We start from the raw sequence: 19,231 nt of genomic DNA, 5'->3' as shown, positions 1-19,231 counted from the left end.
AAAGTGCAGTTCTCTAAACTTTCTTCTTGACAATGGGCCAGAGGTGTGGCAAGAGCAACCCAGCTGTACCTTGAGAGTTTAGGATTTCCTCTGTCAGAACTGACTCTTAGGTCTTACAGAAATAACAGAGAAAGAGAAAAGTTGAGATGTTCATAGAAAAATACCCTTCCCTAACGGTGTTTTACATTTGCATAAAATAATTATGTCCACTGTTAAGAGCACTTCTATTTCTGATTGGATGTTCATAGTAACTTTGTAATGTAAGCATTATGGGTATTTGGGGCTCCAATTTACAGATGAGTAAATGGACCCTTGGATAATTATTCTGTCTTCTCAAGCACAAATAGCTCAAAATGGTTAAAATTGTTTGCCTTGAATCCTGGTGTTTCCTCCTTTTGTAATGTGTCTTCAACACAAATTTCATACTACATTGACAAAGGAGGATCATAGAGGATATAAGTCAACATTTAAACGTCTTATTAAAAATAAAACATGCTTCTGAAAATGGTTCCCTAGTTTTTCAATGTAAAAGATACTCTGCAAGAGATTATCTGGCCACTTTGCCTCCACCCCCCCAAGTGTTAGGCAGAGTCTTTAAATCACTCAAGACAGCTAAGAAAATCTCCTATTTTTAAATACCCCAAGAGAAAGAGATTCCTCAGCCTTTGTGGGTAACTTTTCCTGATGTTTAACATTTCTCAGTCAGGAAATTCTTTCTTGTGTCCTAAATCCCTAATGCATGTAGCTTGAACCCGCTTCCTCCAGTCGGACTTGGGTGGAGACGCTGAACAGCTGGCTGTGTTCCTTAGTGTGAGAGATCATTCCAGAGAGAAGGTGAAGGCTGTTAAACCACTCCTCAGCCTTTTCTTTCACGGGTTCAATCATCTCTACTCCTTCCACTATTTCTCAGAGGTCTCATTCTCCAGCCCTTTAATCGTCTCTATGCTTTTTCCCACATAACTCAAAGTTTCTATTGAGATACGGGCTAGGGGAGAGGTGAGCCTCTGTTCTTGAGGTAGGGGCTCTGGAAAGGGGAGTAAACCACTCACTAGGATTGGCCGGCACCCACTCCCCACTCTGAATACTGATGATGCCTCTGGCACTCAGATATCCAACATTCTCAAGGACTTGAATGGATGATTAGAGAAATGCCTTTAGAAAACACAACAGGATATTTGGCAAAACCCGTCTTGAATAGTCTATTTGTACCCAATGTAATCCCTTATTCATGCTGAGAAAGTCTCTAAAATGATCTCAAAAACTATCTAAAAATGACTTACTAAAGAATTTTTCTTGGGTAGAAGGGTGCAGAGCGCCATTAGTTATTTAATATTTCACATGCTTTTTACATCCTTACTATAATACCACGTGGACCTGCTAAGGCACAGGCTTTATATAGCTCCATGATTTTGTTCCTGCGTTTGATATTTAGCCATTGACTTAGTAGGTAATTATTATAAAATTCATGTGGTGAATAGGACCAAGATGTCAAGCTGCTTTATATAAAAGAACAAAAACTACGGGATAACTTTGAACTTGAAACCATTTCATGTTCTTGCTGATCCTTGAGAAATAGCTACAGGTGTTCCTTGAGCGAGGTCAGAATGCCACATGAAGGATATGGTGACGGGAATGTATCCTTTAGGGGTAGTTCCTAAGCACGGTGTGCATCTGTTATGCATCTAGGGTTGGCTGGGTAGGTAGCAGGTCTAGAAGTCTTAAACTAGGTGATTGTGAACAGCCACCTAATAACTATGGATGGGGATCAAATTGGCACCCGTCAATAAACTAGGCCCAAAGACCACTGGCATAGTGGTTGGGGTAAGATAATGGAAGAAAAATGGGCTGTGGAATGTCTAAGATTCCAGCTCAGAATGATCCCAGCTGACCTTGATAGTTGGTGATAATTTTCAGCAAAATATGCCCTCTCCCCCAACACACACAGTGAATTTATTAATTTATTTAGCCAAACATGGTTGCTGAAAGCTTTTTGAAAAAGGAAAATATCATGTGCCATATAGAATTTTTATTTTTATTGTGAAAGGTAATTAACTGTTAAGGAAGACAAAATGAAAGTTAAAAGAATATCTATCCACAAGACGTATTCACAAGGTCACCTAAGTGACCTTTCTCTAGGCAGGAAACCATTACCTACTTTGTTTATCTTTATCATTAGGACCAAATGACCCTCTTCAAATGGTGTCATCTCATTTCCACTGCCTCTTTGTTCCCCCCCAGGGGATTCAATAGAAGTAAACCCCTAGAGTATGCTGTTCACAACCTGAAATCTTATTCACATGACCCTCTCCCTACCCTTCCTCCTCCATTCTAAGACTATCAGTGGGGAGCTAGACTGTGAGGATAGGGTCTTGCTACTTCTTCCAGACTTCCATATTTTAAACTTGCTGCTGGGGCCCTGGCTCTACCAGGTACTGAACAGAATGCAAGGTAGTTTCCAACCAAAGTTGAGGACTTGTCCCACTGCCATAGAAAACAACACTAAGGACAGAAAACCTATGGAGACACAGGAGTATCATCAGAAGAGGGAGCATCTGCTGCCCCATGGACCACTGCAAATGTTGCCAACCTGGCTGAACACTGAACAACCTGGGAATTTATAAAAATCACCCATTCCCCAACCACACCCCTGGCAATGGTAATGGGAGTACCCTGCAGCTACGCTTGGGAACCACTAAGGGGATAGTAACTGTCAATGGGGTTTCTCTGCTTGGGAAGCTCCAGAATTTGGGGGTTGGAGGTAGGGAATCATTGGAAGATCTCAAGAAACAACTAGATTTTATAAATCTTTAAGTAGAAAAAAAAAAAATGGCCATAAACCGAGGGGAAAGCCCAAGGCACCATCTAGGATGCAGTGGACATTTGACTGTTAGTGAGCATTAAGAGGCCAAGCCTGGGGTCTAGCTGCCTCCATGTCACCGTTCAACCACTAACTACCATTGTGACTTGGCCAAGTTACTTAACTGGTCCAAACTTCAGTTGCTTCTTCCATTAAAGGATCTAGTAAGACTGCCCGAGAGTTGTGAGAACAAATCAAGGCACTCCAGGTAAAGTTCTTAACACACTGCCTGGTGCGAGGTAAGGGCTCAGTAACCATGTGCTATTATTATTAAAAGGTCTGAATCCAAGAACATATATCATCTGGGCCATGCCTTCCCTCCTTGGCAGCCCCTAACTCCACTCAGGTAATATGGATAAGGATGGCCTTGTCTTCTGAATGTAACAACCTTCTTATCCTCAGTGTGTTCCTTGCTTTGGGGAGGTGTCCTTCCCCAAAGCAGCTATGTTGACCCTCAATCCCTTCTGCTTAAAGATATTGTTCACGATTTCCTCATTTCAGGCCAGGTTCGGGTTTTATCTGAATTTACCCAAATAAAACGACTACCGTGTGGAGAAGGGGCACTTAGATTAGCTTACTCTGGACCTTGTCATGATGCCGGTGGCCAGACTGGCTTTGGAATCTTCACGTGATGCTACATCTTCAACTATTCCTTACTTCTGTAGCGTTGACTTGACACCCACGGCACCATAGTAATTGAGATAAGTATCTCTTAGGTATTCCCAGACTGCTGGTAGGCAGTTTTGATGATTAAGAAAAGGGTCCTAAGCCATCTGAAGGGGTACAAGGTTGGTACTAAGTCAGCTGATCAGGGGCAAAGTGATGTGAAGCCATATATCTCCCCAGAAATTTCCTCTTAAACAATGCATGTCTTTCCTGACTTCTTGGAAGAAACTCAATATGGTATTTCCTGTCTAAAGGTAAGACACAGTTAGGAACACACTGGGTCTTCACAGCTTCTTTTCTTGCATAGATCGGTGATCAAAGCAAGCACGGTGTCCCTGGAGTTTGGGGCTCATGGGGTGCTGGAATTTAAGAACCTTAGAATTTTCTCTCCTTAGAATTTTCTTCTCTAGGCACTTCCAGTGGAAATCATTTATTCCTGGTGTAAGTGAAAAGCTTGTTTGGGTTTGACCTGCTTAATTCTTCTTGAGTTAAATTGCATGTGAATGAAGAAGTTTTAAAAGGTTTTAAAGCAGATCCTGGCTATATCAGGAAACCACAGCTCATTAAAGAAAAAGAAGTCCCTGACAAGATTCCCTCCCACCACTCTTTTTTATAAAAACCTCATTTTAAAGGTAATAAGAAAGTGACTTTTCAGGATAACTTCACCCCTACTTGGGTGTAAAGGGGACAAAAGGTCAAACCTTTTGAATAGGAAAAAAAATAAAATAAAATCCAGTATCTTGGACACAAATGCAATTTTTTTTCTTTTTATTTCTGGTGTAACAGTGCTTCGGAAACACATTTTAGTGGGATGAGGAAAAGAGTAGGAAAGAAAAAAATATCCTGTCTGTTATTACTGGAACAACATTAGCAGTTCACTGGTTTCCCTCAGATTTGCATACAACTTCTACTTAGTGACACTCCCTCTTTCTTTATAGTAGCTTTTATTTAATTCTCTCACATTGTTCTCTCTCTCTCTCCCTCTCTCTCTCCCTATATATATAGAAATAGGCGCGTGCGCACGCGCACACACACACGCACACACACACACGCACACACGCACACACACACACACTGTTCTCCCCTCCATACATTCTCTATCCTAGGGATTCATTCCACCTAAAATCAAAGGAACATTTTCTACATATTCCACTAAGAGTTAAGAACAAACGTGCACACATACTTTTTTAAAGTCTCTGATCTAGGGGCCCTTGGATGGCTCAGGCAGTTAAGCGTCTGACTTCCGCTCAGGTCCTGCTCTCAGGGTCCTGGGATGGAGCCCCACATAAGACTCCACGCTCAATGGGGAGAGTCTGCTTGTTCCTCTGCCCCATCTCTTCATGTGCTCTTTCTCTCTCTCTCAAATAAATAAATAAAGCCCTTCAACAACAACAACAACAAAGTCTCTGATCTTCAGACCACTCCAAACAGAACTCATGGAAAAAACATGGAATTTGGACTCGGAGAGATAGAGGTTTGGATGAGATAGCAGTTTGACCTAGGCTCTCACCTTGTACAAAGAGCGCCATCTTTCCAAGCTGTGGTTTGGGAGTAGGAGTAGTGCTGCTTGAGTCAGGATTCTGAGATCCTTCTAGCCTCCTGTCCTCCATCCTCTCAGGGTTGGTTGTGAGATGGCTGCCACTGCTTCAGACCCCTTGGCCTCCTGCCATGCAAAGAAGGGTCTAAGGTTAACAGGTGGGAGGCTCATGCCTGCTGACTCTGTCCTGCTGTGTCAGAAAAGCAGCAGCTCCCTGGAGAATCTTCTCTGGTCGACTTCCACCCCCTGCTCTCTGACCAGAGTGACGCCCCGTGGTCGCCCAGAGCTCCCTGGTGGCCGGGGGCATCAAGTGGTCAGCCTGAACAAGAGTAACCTGTTAGCCTGGGGTGGAAAATACGGGGAGCGCGGATGCTGGAGGCCAGGCAAGGCAGTGTTGACATCAAGCCACTTCACAGAATGACTGTGAAGATTAAACAAGACATGTGTGTGTCCTGCCCACTGCCCCTGAGGGTCTTGGGACCGGGTCCCTCCAACGCATGACGGTGGTGGGGCTCTATCCCTCAGACGGACATGAGTGTATGTGTTCAGGAAGAAAATCAAGCAGGTTCTGATGGGTTCCATGCAGACTCTGGCGCCTTCGGTCCACACTCCTGACCCTTACTCCTGGACGCAAGGGGTCTCCTGTACGGGTGGTTAAGTCCCCCAGCCCCTACCCCGTGGCAACCCCGTGGGTGCAATACCTCAGGGCCTGCCAAGAACCTGGGCGCGTTGGAAGGCCCCCACCCACCCTCTGGGCTCTCCTCTGTCTGCGTATAATAATAAACTGATGGAACACCTTGTCAGGCTCCACAGCAGTTCTCTGCCACACAGTCTCATTACGCTCCTGCTTCATAATTAAAGTTGAAAGAACACAAGCCCGCTGGACCGGTCTTCAGCACAGGGCGGCTGCCGCGAAGGGAATATCACATTCGATTTCTGGGCCTGGTCCCATGAGCGGGCAGGGGTCTGGGGCCTTTGCTCAATGTGGGAATTCAACCTTCTCCAATTTCTTATCAACAAATGTGTGTGCCAGAAGCACTGTTTCCCCCACTCTTGCCAGTGAAGCGTAGGGGAGAGGGACCTCAGGATGGATTGTGGGGGTAGTGGGCAGTTAAAGAGACTATGAGAAAGAACCACCCAGGGAAGAGACTCGACTAGACTCTCGGGAAACGGAACCGCAGTGCCCCACACACTCCCAGGCTTTCGTTCAGAGGCCAAGTTACTTGGACGATCTTAAAGCTCACATTTCTGAAGGACGCAGAGAGCTGGGAAAGTAACAGAAAAACACACATGCACACATATTTGGGGGAGCTCTTCATTTCTAGCATAAATTGTATACCAGTGGGACATGAATGACCCTTCTAGGTTTAGAGTCCATAAATCAAATAAGAAACTGCCAATCCTACACACTCAGTTTGGCTGGCTGCGGCCTGCCCCTAGGAAAAAAGAGAAAGCTGAAGTCTCCTGCATCCATCTACAGCTCTCTGTCCTGCCAAGACCCCGGGAAAGTCCGAATCTGGTTAGTCTTCTCCAATGACAACAAACTCTGCCCCAGTGGTGTATTCCCAGCCAGACGGTTTGCAGGCCAAGCTCTGCGGCGTTCAGTGCAAGAAGCAGGGAGGACAGAGGGGACAATCTATGTTTCTGAGAAAACCTCAACTGTAAAATCTTTTTTTTAAAGATTTTATTTATTTATTTGACAGACAGAGATCACAAGTAGGCAGAGAGAGAGAGAGGGAAGCAGGCTCCCTGCTGAGCTGAGAACCCGATGTGGGGCTCGATCCCAGGACCCTGAGATCATGACCTGAGCCGAAGGCAGAGGCTTAACCCACTGAGCCACCCAGGTGCCCCTCAACTGTAAAATCTTTTATACCTTCTAAAGAAGGTATAAAACTGGCTCCAAGCCCATTATTCAGGTGCTAGGAAGGCAGTGTGGACAGCAGCGAGGAGTGGACTCGAGAAGCAGGGAACCCATCGGACCTGGTTTACACAACACAGGTCTAGGCTTTTCTTGTTTCAAGTGACAGAACCATATTCAAACTCAAGATAAAAAAGGAAAAAAGGAAAAAAAGGAAATTTGTTACTTCGCTACTGGAAACTCCAAAGGTATATCCAAATGCTTTAGGCAGCCGCTAGATCCATGGGCTCAAATGGATTTGTTTCTCTGTGCATCTCTGGGCCCTACTAGCACCTGCTGGGCTGGCCTCATTCTCAGCTGAACTGTGTCCTTGAGATGGCCACTAGCAACCTGGGTTTATGTTCTCCTGGCTTAGCAACTCCATGGAAAGAAGATATATGAGTTAGCTATTGCTTCCCCCCACCCCGCCAGGGGAAAAAATTGCCGAATAACAACCACAAATCCCAAGAGCATACAGGAAGAAGTAAGTATTTCTTATGAATTGGAAGGTTGAGGAGACTTTGCTTTAGTCTGAGGTAGCCAGGAGAGCTCTGCTCCACATGCGTTCCTTCCTGAGCCAAGGATGAAGGGGCAGAAGCTACTTTGAGGAAGCTGTTGTTAGGACAAAAGTGAAGTACGAATGGGCAGGTTCCAAGGTGCAAGTCATGTTTCAAGCCCTGGCTTGCATCATGTTTCTTAGCATCGCACTGGGCAACAAGCCTCATGGCCAGCTCCAAAGTCAAGGGTTAAGGGAATACATTCTACATTTTTTACTAAAGAAACTGCAAAGTTACATGGCTAAGGGTATGAGTATAAGGGGAGACAACGAATTGGAGCTAATGATTCAATTAATCCCAGAAGACGTCTTTTCCAGGCTTCAGCTCTCAATCCAGGGTACACATACACAGGTCTTGTTTGAGTGACATGCGCATCTCCAAGTCAGTGTCTGGGTTGGAAATAGGAACTTGATGGCCAACCCGAGTGACTCGGTGAGCCATGCATCCCATGGAGGTAACAATTAATGGCAGGGCAATGAGGCATAACAACAGACAGTTCCCTCAGACCGCATGGAGCACAGAAGGAATTCTCCAGAGGAAGATTCAGGCAATGCAACAGCATCTTAGCAGGGCCATAGCTGTCACCGTCAACTGGAAGAAAATAGGGGTCTGAACTATCATATGTAGGAGAGTCTTCAATTCTGACTCTTCTGGAAATGTCTCTCAGAGGTGGGGGGGAGGGGGGATAGAACAGGCAGGGGAGCCTACGCTTATGCTTTCTTGTCACGAATTCTACCAGTGCTGTGTTCAGGGTGTTTACATGTATGCATTCACATTATGCATACATGCACACACACACACACACACACACACGTGTATCTGTGCATGTGGCCTTACCCTCTATGCCAGAATCATGATTCAGGATGAGGCTGATATATTTTCTGTGATTGTCACTATGACTATGTATGGATGTTGGGATAACACATTATCCCAACACATAGTGGCTTAAAACAACAGCAACATTTTTTTACTCACAGATCTGCATTTTGGGCCTGGCAGGGGGAGTTCATCCCTGTCCCATGTGGGGCCAACCGGGGGTAGCTCAGAGGCTGCAAGCTGAATCATCTCAAGGCTCTCTCAGAGGGGACAGTGAATGCTGTTGGCCTTTTATGAGCCAGCCTCGAACATTCCATGGCATCTCTTCTGTCCAGCTCTTCATCAAAGTGGCCACGAAGTCCCACGCATGTCCAAGGGGAGGGAGCATAGACTCTACCTCTTGAGGGAAGGGGCAAGGCTATGGAAGGGCATGTGGGATTAGAAATACCGTTGTGGCCATTTTTGGAAACTACAATCTGCCACTGTCACTTTCCCCTTCCTGCTCTGACCTGAGTATGAATAGAACAGGGGTTTTGAAGCCATTCAGATGAGAGTTAAAATTCTTTCCCTGTCATTACCTGGCTATGCAATTTTAGCCTAAGTTTTCAGCCTGTCTGAGCTTTCGTCTCTTATCGCAAAATGGAAATGCAAATATTGGGCAGTTGTGAAAAATACATGATTTCGGTAAAGATCTTAGCCTCATAAGAGCTATCCTCCTAGACCTGCCCTCACTGGTTTTCTTGAGTCATTTGTGGCTGCTGGAGTTAGGGCCACAATTTGTCCCTGGAAGTCGAGGGATGCAGAATGTGACACCTGCGTGAGTGAGGCAGGAACTCTAACCCAATCTGATGCCCTTTTGGTCTATAAATCTTTGCACAGACATCAGTGAACTGTAACCTAGTAAGTGCTAGAAGGACACATGAGGTGCTGGGAGCTGAGTTTAATTTAGTACTAAGTTCAGTACAAAAGTCAGTTCAAGGTTGAATATAGCTCTGTCCTTAATAGTCCTGTAAAATTATAAGAAAACAGAGATATCACAAAAAAGCAACTCATCCAAATAAAGTCTTGATCTCAAAAGTATTCTGACTTTCAAACACTTTTTTTTTTTGGATATATATATAAGTCAGTATGAAAATGCTGTCTATTGGAAGGAAACAGCATCTATTTTTGGGTGTTGCTCTATCTCCCCTACAAAGAGCCTTTCTTTTGAGACTTCTCAAAATATTTTTTTTCCCCTCAAAAGATACCATTTTCTTTCATGGGAAATAAAATCTTATTGCCAATTCCTTCCCAATCCACTCTCCTGTTTTAATGAAGAATTACATTTTTTCCAGCAAAATGTAACTAAATAAAACTATGGATTCCTACGGATGTAGGTAAGTAGGACTTTGCAGAGCTCACAGTCCAACTCTTTCCCTGGACCATCATCCTTGCAAAGCCAAGCTTCTAGGTGACAGCCCTTGTCTGACCCATTCAGACCCAAAGGATCTCAAAGAAAAAATAGGATTTTCCCAGGGCATCTTAGGATTTTGGTTCAAGACCTCCAGGTAGATATTCCAAGTTACTCTGAAAACTAAACACAGAAACTGACCTGGTCCCTTTAAGGTCTTTAGTTTGGGACCTATTTAGAATGGGCTTAGACCCCAAAGGCTAACAGTCAAATTGAGGGTAAGAGATGCTTGGAGTCAATGAAAAGGAATTTGCCTTATTAAATCCTCCCCTAGACAGAATCCCTTTTTTTTTTTTTTTTTTTTTCCCCCAGCAGGAAGGCGAAGCCCCACTGGGGAGGCTGGCTAGTTGGGAAATGACATACATGCAGAAGAACTGTTTTCCAGATATCCCTCAACAACTAATTTGTCTCCTGAAGCATGAAATTTAATTACCCGTATTGGACATACTTGCATAATCACATATTTTTATTATACAAACCCGTTCAGTCTTTTAAAATATAGGGACCAAATTCTGGTTACAGAGATGTCCTTGACAGCAGAAATTCCACAAGCAAATACTTGGAGCACACAATTGTTTCCTGTTATTGATTCTCATTTGCTGCCCTGTGATATTGTCGAACATTCACTTGCACTCATATTTTGCCGTTATGTTGACAAGGGGGGGGGGACCAATGAGTTTTTATTAAATCCCCATAATGCCGAGTCCTGCTATCAAATTCATCCTAATCTTTAGCTAATCCTATTCTTCGCTGCTTCTCATACCCCATAAATCTTCCTCAACCTCTGCATGAGATCATGCCCTTCTTCAGCATTTTTCAATCTCAACTCCACTTCTCTTGAAACAAGGTGACCAGACATGAACATGAAACTCACCACAAGGACAGAGGCACACCACCTCTTCAAGGGGAAGCCAATTAACTGTGAAATAACCAGCCATCTTTTTAGTACTATCCTCGCTTTTATAAAAGAGATTGAGATGTCACATTTACCTGGCTAATGGCTATTGTTCTTAGAAAAGGCTAATTTTAACTTCAAAGTGGCTAATGATGACTATCAGGACAAAGGGGCTGGAGACTTACCCCATGAGGATGCCATGATGCCCATTTTAAGTTTACCTTCTAAGACTCTTTGGGAAATCCTCTGTGGATATTAGGGGAGACAGCCAGAGGGCCCAGTAGCACTGTACTGGGAGTGGGGGTGGGTAAACAGAGGAAAAGTCAAATAGTCCAGGGAATGGGATAATAAGGAAGATATACATATTCAATATGTAGGTAGAGCATACTATTTATAGGTGCTATTTATAGATGTTCATTTAATCCTCCCAACAGCCTTAAAAATGGAAATTATTAGCATAACCCTCTTACAGAGGAGGAGAAGCAACCTTTGAGAGATTTCCTGAACCCCTTTAAGCCTATGTTTTTAACGTTAATGTCTTTGTCTTAATTAATTAATTAACTTTAGCTTTAATTAACTTTAATGTCTTTGTCTTATTTTAATTAATTAATTAATTAAGAGCGCATGTTCACATGTGTGAGTGGGGGAAGAGCAGACAGAGGGAGAGGAGAGAGAGACATTCCTCCAGCAGACTCCCCACTCAGTGTGGAGCCCAGTGACTTGGGGCTCAATCTCACAACCTCTTGAGATCATGACCCGAGTGGAAATCAGGAGTCCGGGGATTAACCAACTGAGCCACCCAGGCACCCCTTGGGCCTTTTGTTTTGAATGCATTTTCTCCCCTAGTCCCCACAATAATCCAGGAGCTCCTTACACAGATGGAAACCAAGTTCCGGAGAGGTTAGAGAACTTCCTCCAGCTCACGCAGGTGGCCAGCAACAGAGACGAGGTCGAAATCTCGTCCCATGTGATGTACCAGATAGCCGTTGGCAGCACTGGCCTCCAAGGGTGCTGGGTAGTGGTCACCGATCTAAGTGCCATCTGCCATCAAAGGCCATTTGCTTGTAATGCAGAGTGTCAGAGCAGGGTGAGACCTCAGAGGCGTGGGGATGGGGGAGGGGAAGCGCCTGACCTAAGGACATATGTGAAACCCTGGAGTGTCAGTAGATTGTCCATCTTTCTCTGTTTCTTGCTTTTCTGTCTTAAGTCTGCTTTAGATTTGGACTGACTCAGGCCTTTGGCCTTTTAATCACCACCCTGCATTCTTAGGAAGCTCCAATTAGCTTGTTAGTTCTTGGGGGAAGCTGAGTTTGTAAGCAATCCCTGAGTCCGGCAGCAGAATCCTACCAACAGTCAATGAAAACAGAGAAACCCAGAAGCAACTGGAGTGTAGCTGTCTGCAGACATCCCCGCCCCACCCCCGGCCGTTCTGTAGATCTCCAGCTCAGTTACACCATCACTGCCACGTCACTGTATGCCGCCGGTGTAATAAACTCGGACTCTCAGATGTTAGGGAGTAGAGGGAGAAGTCGCCCTTGGTAATGTTCACCACGTTGGGGACACTGATATGTACAGTTTTAAGTAAGTTAATTATTAGGACTTCATTTGATGAGTGAGAAGACAGCATCTGTGAAATCAAATAACTTTCTCCAAGCCAATAATGACTGGTCAGTATTATGTCACATTGTCCACGCTGAGGGTGTCACTGAGTCAGCAGTGGAACCTTGGCCCGAGTCCTAAGCCTGGTTCTGTCACCGGGCTACCGATGAAAGCAAACCTCAAAGTCCTTTCTCTACTTTTCGCCACTTTGTCTTTGGGGGACAGCTCTCTGTGTCTTCTGTCCTCTATTTCCATACTACCTGGAGGATTTGCCCATACTGAAAAATGAGACAAGAACAAAAGCCCTGTCACTTATCAACGCTTTCTATAGATTTCTGTTGTCATGGAGGGTATACTTACCAGCGCTTGTTTGCTGTGGCGGCCGCTGAGTTTCCCCAGCCTGCTAATAGAAGTCTGTGTTTGGCTTGCCCAGTGACCAACAGAACAAAAAGCTACAAATTAACTCTATAGAACATTAATCGAAGGTCTCTGTGCTATAGAATCCTTCTCTCAATTAGAGAGCTGTCTCGGGAGTAATGTTCTCTCTAAAAATCATGATATCCACAGCTCTATAAATCGATGGAAGACTTGTGACCATTAAACTTAATTGATACTGAATTTAGCGGAATGCATTTCAATCATGTTGCCATTTTATTTGAAAATGAGTTTCTGGCATTCCCTCGCTCCTTCTCTCAGCATGCGGGGTCACGTAGCCCGCTCGAGTGAGGTCTCTAGGAGCCAGGGAGAGGCAGCTCGGAGTGCGAGGCCTCAGAACCGAGCAAACAGGAGATGCTGCAAGGTGCCGTGAAGAAATAGACATAAAACAGGAAATAAAAACTGATTTTAAGTAAAATCAGCAACCACTTGGTTTTATATAGTACCCCATATGTTCCAAAGGAATAATACCCCATGGCACTTTACAGTGAAACAGGGTAAAAAAAAAAAAAGCTGCTCCCAGGACCACGGTAGGAAAATAATTAACTTCTTGAATATGTTCTCAGGCTGGAGTAGGTGCAATTCTTTCCTTGAGATTATTGTCGGCAATAGTGCTAGGGAGCTGTTGTTTTCTGTAATTGGCTCTGGACAGAAGCCATGCTGGAAGGAAAGAGCAAAGCCAGCTTGTAGTTACAGTGCCTGGAGAGAGAGAGGGAGAGTGTATACGCGTGTGCCTGTGCACGGGGGAATTGCAGGAACTAGTCTTAAGACATAGAACCCCTCCCACAATGTGGTGAGGTTATCTAACCTAGAACCATCATGGACGCATTGAGACAAAATAATAGAAGAGATCCTCCAGAATCGATGATGTCCAGAGTAGCCCAATGCATTTACCCTTTCGCCGTTTTCTAAACACATATAATATATATATGTGTGTGTGTATATATATATATATAGAAAATATATAATATGTATGTACATATATGCATACATATGATAATATACATATATATATATATATATATATGTATGTGTATAAACTGGGAGAAAAAGGTACTCTTTAAAAAAAACTACCCACAAGAAGTAAGTTTTGCACAGAAACTTCCAGAAATACCTTATATTTCTGGTAATTTTTTTCCAAATAGATCATACTTCTACATCTCAGCAAAGGCCTTTCTAGACACATGGATTCTTTCTCTAGCCTTTCTTTGCTATTTAGCAACTCTATTTTATCTAGATTAGTTATTAATGGCCGGCAAGTATGCTCTCTTTCAAACCTGTTGCCTTTGAGAAATGAAACACATCAACATGGATACTTGATTTCCTTAAATTTGCCTGGTATTCCTTTATACCCTTCTCTAAGGGTCTGTGTAGATCAAAGAACAATGTGGATATTACTGACTAGAAACAACCTCATTATGGTAAACATTTGCCATAAGAGCAGTGCTTATTCACTTATGTAGACTTATGTAGACTGCCCCCAAAACTCCACCTATCGACCTCGACTGTTTGCAATATATCTAAAATGTCCAGTTAAATAAATTTAAAAATATATATTAATTGCTTATTTGACTTCTAAGCACCTAATTGCTAATTTTTAAACATTTTTAGTATATTATTTCCTTATTTAGGTAGAGTTCATAGCATATATTTTGAAAAATCATAATATTTTATTTTTTTAAGTCAGCCTATGGAATTTGAGAGACATAGGAAGTTGCATATTTAAAGAGTTGTATTAATCCCATTTGCATAAGAAAGACGTGTGAGTATTGATTTTGTTTTTCAGCTGACATTTATGAATCAAAAGGTCTCTGCTAGAAAATGTACAGACATAAAAACAAATAAGATATATCTTCTAGTTTATTCACAAGAGTTCACAATCTAGAAGATATTGCATACAAAAACAAATGACCATTTTTTTCCAGCCCTGAAAGTGATATTCAACATAAGAAAAATGTAAAATGGTGTAAGAGGTCAAGGAAGACCAAGGTTACATCTGTTTTCCATGGGTTGGGGACAATCAGGGAAGTCTGGAGGGGGGAGTTGGAGTCTGGAGCAATCTGAAACCACTGCTCCCTTTATTATAACAGCAGATATTAAACATGGCCTGCCTCCTAGCCAGATTAACACGGACCTGAATGATAGGTGGGCTTTTCATAAGCAAGGAAATTGAAGTACATTGAAGCATCTGATTGGAAAGCGTGGTCGGAGAATATTGGCTGAGAAGTAGAAAATGTAAAGACATTCCAGTCTGGCTGGAGAATAGAAAATGTAAAGAATAAAAATAGAACTTAAAGTGAGGAAGACGTTCATTTCTTCTAAATTGCTAGGATGAAGAGGTATTTATCTTAGCACATGATCAGGAGTGTGAAGTTTTGCAGGAGGGTGACGTAATCAGGACTGCAACTTACTGTTTGCAAACAAACAAAACATTGGTTAACTCAGGTTCAAAAGAGCTTTATTGGAAGTACACTTGGAAGCTCAGAGAAGCCACAAAAAGTCTGAGAAGGAGTCTGAGAGGAGGGGCAGTTGAGGAGGCGGAGACACAGCTGATTATGCCGGAGGAATTGTCTGCTTAGAACGTCTACACTATGACCTCCCTGGTGGGTGTTGCTGGACACCTGAGTCCGTTGTCTCCACCGCTCCGAACACTGGTTGTACAGCCCCTGCTTCCACCACAATGGATGGGAATGTGTTCTTCCTCTTCCCACACATTACTTTAGGCTCAGAGCTCTAGACGGATCACTGGATACCCTCACTCTTGCACTCACGGCTCCCCAAAAACACCTCGGCACTTCTGCACCTGCCGTGCATGTCTCTAAAAGGGATTTCAGTCATGAAGTCCAAAAGAGAAAAACCCAATGAATGCCCATCACAGGTAGAGTTATAGATAAATCCATGCTTGGGGAAGGTCAGCTAAAGGACATAACTCTCAGGAGAAGAACATCAAATCTTTCTGTGACATCAAGGACGTGGGAAAATGCAAAAAAGAAAAAAAATGTCACTGGGTATTATCGTTGGGAAGTCATCCATGCCCTGGAATTTTTCATGAATTTCGTTAGCATAGACACTTGGAGCATATAAAGGCAAAATCCATTATGTCGTTATTTACTATATAGATTTATACTTTGAGAATTTGTTATATTATTATGGGAGGACTACTCACTCTTTCAACATGGAACCAAACATCTACTACTTTTATGGGTGACTGGGTCTGAGTTTTGAATGAGAGTAAGTTGAATGATCCATCCAGACAGGACTGTAGGAGGACACCCGATGTGGTCCTCCGTCATCAGGCTACACATAAAACACCCAGGAAGGAAACTCTGCTTTGAAAATAGCCTCCAAAGCAGACTCCACAATCTCCCTTACCAATCATATAACTATTCTTGTACAGTTAAGCATCCTTTGTGACTATAAATTTGGATCTTAAGAGAGACAAGCACAACTTTGTTAACGCTTCATAAATTGAGTGGAAAGTGAAGCTGATGGCGAGAAAAAAAACTCACCAGCATGTTCAGAAAACTTACAACATGAAGCATCTCCGCAATTGCCAATATTTAAAGGTTATGTCCATCATGTTGGAAAGTGGCATAAAGTTTTCACCCTTTTCAAATAATTGGGCATCATACTGATGGGTAAAATTGTACATGTCAGTGATTCCTATGCTGATGTAGGGAAATTGACAGACACTGTTTAAAGGAAGCCAAAATTTTTGTGCATCAACATGTCATGCTGGGAATAATTATACAACTGTTTTGTTACCTTCAGCCCTGTACCACATATTATGATATTCACTGATTCTTCTAGAGTTTTCTTTTGTTTGTTTTGCATAGTAGGGCAGCTCTGGAAAATGTATATTTGTGAAGTGGTTGAGGCGATTGCACTTTATGGATTAAGACCAAAGCTCAGTAGTACCGATAGATGTTGCTGTAACTGCTGAGGGTGGTGCGTTTGGATGTGATCCTCCCTCTGTATCCATTAGGTTTAGCATCATCAACAAGAAATTGCAGGCTCATAGGTCTAGAAAGGACCTCGTTTGCGGCAGCCATCACGTAAGTCTGCACTCAAGTCAAGTCATCTATCCTCATGAGAATCATGATCAATAAATTCTTCAGAAACCACTGCGTGTGAGTCTGAGTGTTTTTATGTGCGTATGTTCATGTGTGTGTGTGTGTGTGTGTGTGTGTGTGTCTTCCAGGTGCCGAACAAAATAAGGAAAGGACCAGCTGGCTCAAGATCTTTGCAGTGATATCTGCTCGTGGAGCTTGTTATTATTTACATAGCATTTCATATTTGCAGAGGGATTTTCCAGCACTTATTAATCCTCAGAACATTATTGTTAGAAAGGGCAGTCTCAGTTCTTCCACACAAAGGCACAACAATGAAGAGGCTTGAGGAGATCTGTACACTAGTGACTGAAGAAGGATTAGACTCTACATCCTTGACCCTGAATTCTTTTCAAATCCACTACTCTTTTTTTAAAAATGACCTTTCACTTAGGGTATTATCTTAATTAGGTCCTGACAAATCTAGTGGGACCAGGGGACCGGGCAGAGGGAAAGTAAAATTGGACTTCTCAAGACATAGGCATATGTTTACCAAGTGACTTGACTCCCAGAAGGTTCACATTTGTTGAAGTGGCTTATGTTGCTGCGCACCATGGCAGGCCTATAGCCCCCTTGGGGTCCCAGGGAAGGGAAGTGTGGGTAGGGGGATGTGGGTGGTGTTGCTTTTCTGCCCCTCGGGGTGGGAGGAGTCTGTAAGCAAGTATATTTTGACAAGCTGGAGCTAGGAAACGACAATATGTCCCCAGTTAAAAAGAGAACGTATTGTAATAAATAAAGACCTTTCTGACTTTTGTCATCAACATTAATTAATACTGCAGGTCGGTTGTATTTATTGAGCCTGCACAGGTGCGTGGCAGGGCCGGGGATCTTAGTCCATATTGCAATGATTACGGCCAGGCAAACCAGTTGGAACGAGAACCGGATGCTTCTTATTCTTAAAACCTGCTTCACATGTCCCTCTGGAACTGACAAATTGCTCAGGTGAAAGTCATCCCCTGCCAGGTTTCTGCAATTTTCCCAGCTTCATGCAACTTTTCATTTTCTTGTTTCTTGTCATGAACATAGAAAAAGAGCCACCTAATACCTTTGGGACGGCATTTACAGTTTGGCTGCAAAGTGGAAGTGCTGGACAAGTCAGGAGAGGGTTGTCTCTCACAACAGGATTTCGGGATTTGTCAGCTGCATTGCAGCGAGCTGACAAATAACCACATGGGGTGATTTCTGCCATAAACAGGAAGTGCTTTTGTTCTGAAGGAGATAGGGAGGTACGCCGATTTAACTCTGTGCCAGCTGTGCATCCTTTACCCAGGAGGTGAAATCCTAAGGGTGCCATAACAATGGGGCAAAAGTTAAAAACTTACGGTCATACATTAGATACTTCAGCTTGAGAGGATAAATCAAGTGAGCCCAATACAGCGAAGCAAATGATCTCAGGGACTGGCCAGTTGATTCATGGCTCTGCTTTGAGGCAGCCATTTTCTACTTTTATAAATGAACTCAACCTATTTCTAAGTACGTGGAGTTGTGAGAAGAAAGACATACGGCCCTTGGGCAGTATCCCATCCCTCACGTGATATGATAGTGGGGGTGATCAGCATGCGTTTGGACCTGGACATTGCAGTCTCACAGCAAGGAACAGTCAGCCTGTCATTCATTTCCTTGGCAGACCAGGGGGAACTGGCCCATTCAGCCCAGCTCCCGTAATATTTATCTATATGATGAAGCAATTGCTAAAGCTTCTTACTGACAAAAATATGAGAAACTCTTGTTGAGTGTCAGTGAACCTTTTCTGGAAGGGGTTGTACTGGTTAAAATGGGTGTTTGATAGGGGTATCTGGGTGGCTCAGTTGGTTGACTCTTGGTTTGGCTCAGATCATGATCTCGGAGGTGTGAGATGAAGCCTTGCCTCAGGCTCTGCACTCAGCAGGAAGTCTGCTGGAGATTCTTTCTCTCTCTCTCTCCCCTTCAGCCCTCCCCCCTCCCTGCCTCAAATAAATAATCCTTAAAATGTGTTTGATACAGGTGGTCGAAGATCTACCTAGAGTGGCTTCACCACATAGGGACTTGTTCTCCTCTTGTGATGAGAAGTCTGGGAGGACAGGGCACTGGGCCGGTGGTTCCCAGACAGCATTCAGACAGACTACTGCCTCCACTCGTCTTCAGCACACTGTGTCTTGTCCTCGTGTTCATTGCCTCATGATCACAATACAGCTGCCACGTCTTTGGCTTCCCTTCTGCCCCATCTCTCCCTCCCTCTCCCCTCCTGCCCCTTCTTGCCTTCCTCTTTTGCTTTTAAGGGTTCTTGTGATTGCGTCCCCCCCACCCCAATAATTCCAAGATAGTTGCCATATCTTAGGGTCAGTCGATGAATAAACTGAATTCCACCTGCAAAGTCTCCTGACAGTCCCTAAATTCGTGTTTGTCTGAATAACCAGGGAACAGGAACCTTGGG

The sequence above is a fragment of the Neovison vison genome, chromosome 3 (genome assembly GCF_020171115.1).
Source record: "Neovison vison isolate M4711 chromosome 3, ASM_NN_V1, whole genome shotgun sequence".
NCBI lineage: Eukaryota > Metazoa > Chordata > Mammalia > Carnivora > Mustelidae > Neogale > Neogale vison.
Note: the sequence above shows the minus strand (reverse complement) of the source record.